Genomic DNA, 7495 nt, shown 5'->3' with positions numbered 1-7495 from the left:
CCTACCTCAGCCCTGAGCCCTCTCCCTCATTCTAGCTCCTGGCCAGACCCTGCACCCCAACCCCCAGCCTGCTCCTGCACCCTAACTCCCTCCCAGACCCTGCATCCCCAGCCCTGTACTCAGTGCACCCCCACCCTCAGCTCAGTGCGAAGAGAGACAAAGAGAATGGGCTAGAACCAGGGAGAAGGTAGGTACCCGCTCTATGTGGACAGGAATGGGGGGGATTCTTTACCCCGTCCGCAGCCCTGCTGAACTTGCAGTTTACCCCCAGCCCCTCCCTTGCTCCAGGGACCAATGCTAGCTCCTGCCCCTCTGTGCTTTTGCCCCCGGCCCCTGCCTTGCTCCAGTCAGCAGGGACTAATCCTCCCCCCATTGTGCTCCTCTTGCCCCTGGCCCCTGCCTCACTCTAGCTGGTGACCAATCCCCCCCCATGCCCTGCTGTGCTCTTGCCCCTGGCCCCTGCCTTACTCCAGCTAGGGACCAATCCTTCCCCCCCCGTCCCCATCATGCCCAGCTGTTAGGGTGGATAAAAATCAATGACTTTAAAAAAAATCAAAAATATCAGATTTTTTTACTTTAAATTGGATTTTTGAGGAAAAAACATATCTAAAGATAGATTTAATTAAGATTTATTATATCTCATCATGGAATAGGGATTATAACTTCTAATTCTATAGTATGAGACAATATATTAATGTAATGTTTAAGAAAAGTTTTGTAAATGAGTTCTAATAGTTCATGGATTAGGGACCCAATTTTATGGGGTTCCACAGGCGTCTGTATAGATTATTTAGGTTAATCTTTCTATCTACCCAATGGGACTCAGTGCTCAGTCTAGAAGATACCATCAGAAATGCTTAGTTTTGCAGTTGTATTATGTTGTATTATGCAATAAGTGCTGAATTGCATCATATAGATGTTGTAGAAATGTATAGAAAGCCTGCGTTCACTCACAGCATGCATCCCCACTACTGCGACACCGCATTACCATTGGTCCTCCTTTCCCCCTCCGACTACTATTTTAGAAAATTCTTTGACCTATACAAGCGGCCGCGTCAGGTGTGCCCAGCGCAGTGTCTACAGTGTTTGTAATCTTTGTCACGTGTATTCTAGTGAAATAGCATAACAAGCCCATGGCTTTATGTTTTAATTCAATTGTATGATACCCCCTTTTAATTTTAAAATATGGATCAGTTCGTTGTTAATATAAGAAAGGGCGCAGACAAACTGAATTATAACGAGCGTGCTGATAGTAGTGCAAATACCTCGGACTCCTCGGTTAAGAACTTACATGAAGATAATGCCACCACCAGTTCCAGTACGTGCAGTAAACTGAGTAATGACCAACAGAAACAGACTTTGTCTCTTAGTTCAGTGTAGTTCCTATTTAAAGCTATCAAACATTCCATCTGTCTGTGATATTCCAAAAAATAGAATAGAACGCCAGTCTCGATTATCTAGAGGTCCTTATCAGCCTAGATTGAGTATGTTTCCTAGAAGTAAAATAGGGAATAAACAAAGAACTTTTCAGTCCGATTGGTATGAAAAGTATAGGTGGTTAGAATATAACCCATCAAAGGACGCAGCATTTTGCTTTTACTGCTGTTTCATCTATTCAAATGATGCAGCAAACAAAGGTCACACTGATCCAGCATTTATTGATAAGGAATTCAGAAACTGGCATAGGGCTAACAAATGTTTTAAAAACCACCAACTGTCAAAATCTCATGTGTTGAGCTGTTCTTCATGGTCAAGTTTTAATGAAGGGAAACCTATTGATGTATTGTTGGATGAGGGCAAGCAGGCTTATCTGTCTAAACAAGAAGAAGAACGGTGCCATAACTGAAGTGTAATGGAGCAACTGATTGACATTGTTCTGTGTTTGGCGAAAGGTGGGAGACCATTCAGGGGTCACAATGAAAAAGCTGACAGTTTTGAGAGGTTTATTTCTAAATCTTGTCAATATGCTCCAAAAATATGATCCCGTAATGGCAAAGCATGTGCAACAATCTCCTCGAAACGCTACCTATCTGATTAATCGCATCCAAAATGATTTAATTGTAGCCTTGCACAACGTTGTGCAACAAAAGATTGTGTCTTCACTAAATGGAAAAATGGTCTCAATAATTGCCAACGACACTACTGAGTGTGGACACTATGAACAGATGTCCATTGTGGTGCGGTATTTTGATAATGAAAAACATAGTGCAGTTGAATATTTTGTGTCTGTTCAGAGACTATTAACAGTTGATGCTCAGTCTATTTTTGACCAGTTAAGTGACGTCCTTGGCATTCTTAAAATTGACTGGTCATCAGTGATGTCTGTTTGTTTTGATGGCGCATCTACTATGTCTGGATGTACTGTGGGAGTTCAAATGAAATGTAAAGAAAGAAACAGTGAAATACTCTATGTACACTGCTATGCGCATTGTTTGAACCTCGTCCTAGAAGATGCATGCACTGCAAGTAAACAAAACAGAACTGTCTGATTTTTTTCATGTTGTTCAGACTCTTTATGCCTTCATGGAGGGGAGTCCTGTGCGACATGCAGTAATGGAGAAGATTTCACAAGAAGTAGGATCCCAGTTGAAGACTTTGAAGACCCTGTCAAACACAAGATGGGCATGCAGAGCAGAAGCAGTGGCTGCTGTAAAACAAAACAACTCCATCATTTTACAAGCTTTACAAGAGATTATCGAAACAACTCGCCTTGCTGACGCTAAAATAAAAGCCAAGGGCCTTATCCATGAACTAAATTCATTAAAGTTCATCTTTGCCCTTCACATGATGCACCCTATTCTCCAGATGGTGGTAAAAGTGAGTAAGACTCTTCACGCTCCAGATCTCAACTTACTTACTGCAGTGACAGGGGTGAAAAGCTTGTGTAACTCTTTGGCTGCAATGAGAAGTGGCCCAGAATATTTTCAATCTATTTTCAATGACAGTGTGAAAATGTGTGTAGAGAATGATATATCGATTCCTCCAGTTAAGAAGAGAAAAACGTCCACTTGTATTGATGACGCGTTTGAGTCCCAGCATCACTTTGATACAAAAGAGGAGCAGAAGAGAATAACTTCATTTTACCCACTCCTAGACTCAATGATTACCGGCATTGACCAGTGATTTGAACAGGAGACTTGTAAAATTGTGACTGCAATGGGAAAACTGCTGAGCTTGAACATTGGCAGGGACGATATGAGAATCCTTGCCAACAAATTTAAAGTGTCCTCGGATGAGTTGAAAGCTGAAGTCGGCTTGTTTTGGGGTTATGACGGATCTGTTCCTAAAGGAAGCACTACAAACATCACCAGAGAGTGGCGTGAATGACTAAAGGAATCGGGTCGGTCTTCCATGTTCCAGTCCTTTTACAAATCTATTCAATGCTTTGCAGTCTTACCTGTTACAAGCTGTTCATGTGAAAGAGCTTTTTCGAAACTAGCACATGTAAAAAACAAACTAAGAAGTACAGTGTCCCAACAGCGCCTCGACTCACTCATGATTTTGTACATTGAACAAGAATTGGCTTCGTCAGTTAATTACAATGATGTGATTGAGGAATTTAAGTCCATAACACCTGGTGAGCAACGTCTCATTCTCTAGGACAGGAAGATGAAGAAACCTTAATCTGTTTTGGTCAATTTGGGTTAGTTCATTATCTGGTTAAAGATAAAGATCATGAAAATTGACTGTATCTTTGTATACGCCTGGTTATCACTACAGCAAAAATTTGGTATCTTGTTTCATTTTTTAAGTTTGTATTTTTTAAGTAAAGTTTAGTTGTTAATTTAAAAAACATTAAGTTTAGTTAAGTTTTAGTTTCTTTAGTTTGTTTGATGAATAAAAATAATGTCCTTTATGACTGAGTATTCAATAAATGTTTGCCTTTAAAAAAAAAAAATTCCCTGGGTGCACACCCTAATGAAATATGCTGCACACACCTATGGTCTGGGATGGGTATCACAGTGCTGTTGCTCTCCAACCAGGGCCAGATTAACGCAGGGACTTTAGGGGCTGCAGCCCAGAGCCTCAGCCCACAAAAATTAATTCATAATTATATATAATTCAGTAGTCACCAACCCGTCAATCGCGATTGACTGGTCAATCCTGGAGCCTCTGCCAGTCTATTGCTATCTCCGGGCCACTAAAAGTTCAGCGGCGCAGCAGGGCTCAGGCAGGCTGCTGCATGTGGTTGCCTCACACCGCTCCCAGAAGCGGCCTGCTGCTGGCATGTCTCTGCGGGCCCTGGGGGTGGTGGGAAGGCATCTCCGCACACTGCCCCCCACCCCCAGCACTGTCCCTGCAGCTCCCATGGGCTGGGAACCAATGTGGCTGCCGGGGCGGCACTTGCAGGCATGTACAGTGCACAGAGACACGCTGTCCCCCTCTGCCCAGGGGCGCGCAGAGACGTGACAGCAGCCAGCCGCTTCCGGAAGCGGCGTGGGGCCACGGCATGCAGGCAACCTGCCTGAGACCAGCTGCGCAGCTGGCTAGGAGCTGCCTGTGGTAAGCACCTCTCGGCCGAAGCCTGTACCTCGTACCCCCTCCTACAACCCTACCACCTGCTCCAGATCAGAATCCCCTCCTGCACCAAACTCCCTCCCAGAGCCCTCACCCTCTCCTGCACCCCAACACTCTGCCCCAGCCTGGAGCCCCCTCCTGCACCCAAACTCCCTCCCAGAAAGAAACTAATATAACAGCTGTTTTAAGGTAAGAAGTAGACTATTTTGAATTAACATAACTATATTCTACATGTCTTAAAACTGAAATGTAACCACAGAATGGCTTTATGTTAATTAAAAGGCAAGTTTAATATAGCGTTAATAGCCTCAGTGCCATAATTGTGATCATTTTGTTTTAAGTTAGGAAAGACTTGTATACAGGGGCCCACAAAATCTAATAGCCCCGGGCCCACAGGAGAGTTAATCCGTCCCTGTCTCTGACAGTGTCTCCTGCCATGCTCCATGGAGGTGGATTTACTGGAGTCAGGGACACCCTTATGTCCCTTATATAGGCAGCTTGCTGGACTGCAGATTAATTTGCTGGAAGAGGACATGGGGGAAGGCTCACAGGACAAAGAACCATGCTCTCCACAGACTGTAGGAATCAGGGCCATCCTTACCCATACGCAAAGTACACAGCTGTACTGCCCCAGCCCCGCCCCCACTTCACCCCTTCCCCTGAGGACTGCAGCAGGGCTTGGGCCTGCCCTGCACTCACCAGGCAGCAGTAAGTGGAGAGACCTGGCCCCAGCCCACTCCACGCCGTCAGCTCCCAGCCACGCCACTGGTGTGCTGGGGAGCAGTTCCACCTGCCCCCCAAGTCCCAAGACTGGGAGCCAGGGGAGCAGAGTGGAGCGGGCTGGGACCAGGTCACCCCATTTCCTGCTGGCCCGTGACTGTGGGATTGGGCCTGCCCTGCACTCACCGGGCGGCAGGAAGTGGAGCGACCCGGCCCCAACCTGCTCCGCTCCGCCGGCTTGTGCTGGGGGGAGGTTTCCCCTCTTCCCCCCCCAAGCCTGCTCCTGCCCCCCCTCCCCACCCTCCCCCCGTGGAGGCCTGGGGCTGCACAGGGCACCAAAACAGCTAGGCACGGCCCTGGTAGGAATGCTAGAGATTAGGGTATGTTTGCAGTGTTGTTGTGGCCATGTTTGGTGCAGAATATTACAAAGAAAGTGGATGGGGTAATATCTGTTTTTGGACCAATATATATGTTGACACAAGAGACACTCGAGCTTACACACCTGAAGAAGAGCTCTGTGCAAACTCAAAGGCTTGTCTATCTCACTAACAGAAGTTGGTCCAATAAAAGATATTACCTCACTTACCTTGTCTTTCTAGAGATTAGGGTAGACAGGAGTGTGCAGCATTTAAGGTAGCATCTTGCTGACCTGGTGGAACTAGTGAGGTGAGGAGAGGGTAAGGGGCAGAGATGTCCACTTAAAAACCCCACTCACCTTTTCCAATTTCTTTCCACGTAGAGGGCCACACAAGGGGCTCTCTGAAGTGATTATCTCCTCTTTGCTCCCCAATCCCGCTCCCCCACTCAGTGCGCTACTAGAGAAACTCAAGAGGAAAGCCTAAATATTTACTTCCTTGGTTGCAGGCCATGCCCATATATGTCCAGTGTTCCAACACCCATCATTAAGGGTGCATTTTCACCAAGTAAAAAGGTGTTCTTTTCTCAAGTTAATTAACATGTAAATAATTCACTTTGTCCTAGTGAAGACAAAGCAGTGTGTAGTTTTCATCTGTAAGTAGGTTGAGGTACAGACTAAGGAGAGGCTTGGAGTTTACCTTGACCTGTAACTTGTGATAAAACTACAGAATACTTCTAGGATTTTGCCTCCTGTTAGTTACCAGATAAGTACACATTTTTCTTTTGGTGATGATAGGGCCAGGAGGAATTATTTTCAGCAGGTTCTTATCCTAAATGATTAAGTGGGGATCCTGAGCCCCCCTTGATTAGCTCATGAAAAGATAGCTATGTACTTCATATATTTGGTTTGAGCCATATTTCTTAGATCTCTCAGTTCTTCCTTTAAATCATTTTGATCACATCCAGTACCCCTCCTCTAGCAAAGGTTAATGATTGGGAATATGTACCTTCACCGCCAATGATGTTTATCTAAAGACTTCTCCAAAAACAATGTCAAATTTAGGAATGACCTGTATCTATTATATGTATTTCTCTCTCCATAAAATTGCTTTTGCATTTGACATATTCTTCCTTCTTTGGATCTTTAGCATGTTTGTTAAATTTAAAAAAATATCTTCCCCATTTCACAACCTTTTTCTTAGTCCACACCTTAAACCCACAGAAGTTCCATTCATAGGCACCAACTATGAATGGAATAAAAAATGGTGCATGGTGAGCACCCACCAGCAGCCAGCTCCCCGCCATCCTCCCAGCACCGCCTGCCCGCCCACTGCAGATCAGCTGTTCAGGATGTGCTGGGGGGAAAGGGGAGGACCAAGAGGGAGCATGCATGGAGGTGGGAGCAGAACAGGGTGGGAAGAGGCGGGGTGAGGGTGGAGCAGGGACGGGAAGAGGCGGGGCAGGGTGGGGTGGGGACTTGGGGGAAGGAGTGGAACAGGGGCAGGAAGAGGTGGGGTGGGGGTGGGGTCTTGAGTGAAGGGGTGGAGTGGGGGTGGGGTCTGGAGCAGATTTGAAAGTTGGCGCCGCTGGTTCCATTGCCCTGGTCAGGCCCTCCAGCAGTGACAAGAAACTGTGCTGGTTTACGCACTGACACAGTTCAAGTCAAGCTACAACTCTGAGATCAGTCTCTGAATACAACCTCCTCCAGGTGACAGACCTTGTGCCTTCATGTCTCTAGGGCAGAATCCCATGATTCTCCCACTCTTTAGATGGGGTCCTGGGAGTGTAACACCCTGTTTTCCAATGACAATTGCTCAGCAGCCCCTGCAAGACTTCCCTTCAGGAGCTGCGAACAATGTGTGAATACAGTGACCCAAACCAGCCTTTTCAAAGCAAAGCA

The sequence above is a fragment of the Natator depressus genome, chromosome 2, assembly GCF_965152275.1.
Source record: "Natator depressus isolate rNatDep1 chromosome 2, rNatDep2.hap1, whole genome shotgun sequence".
NCBI lineage: Eukaryota > Metazoa > Chordata > Testudines > Cheloniidae > Natator > Natator depressus.
Note: the sequence above shows the minus strand (reverse complement) of the source record.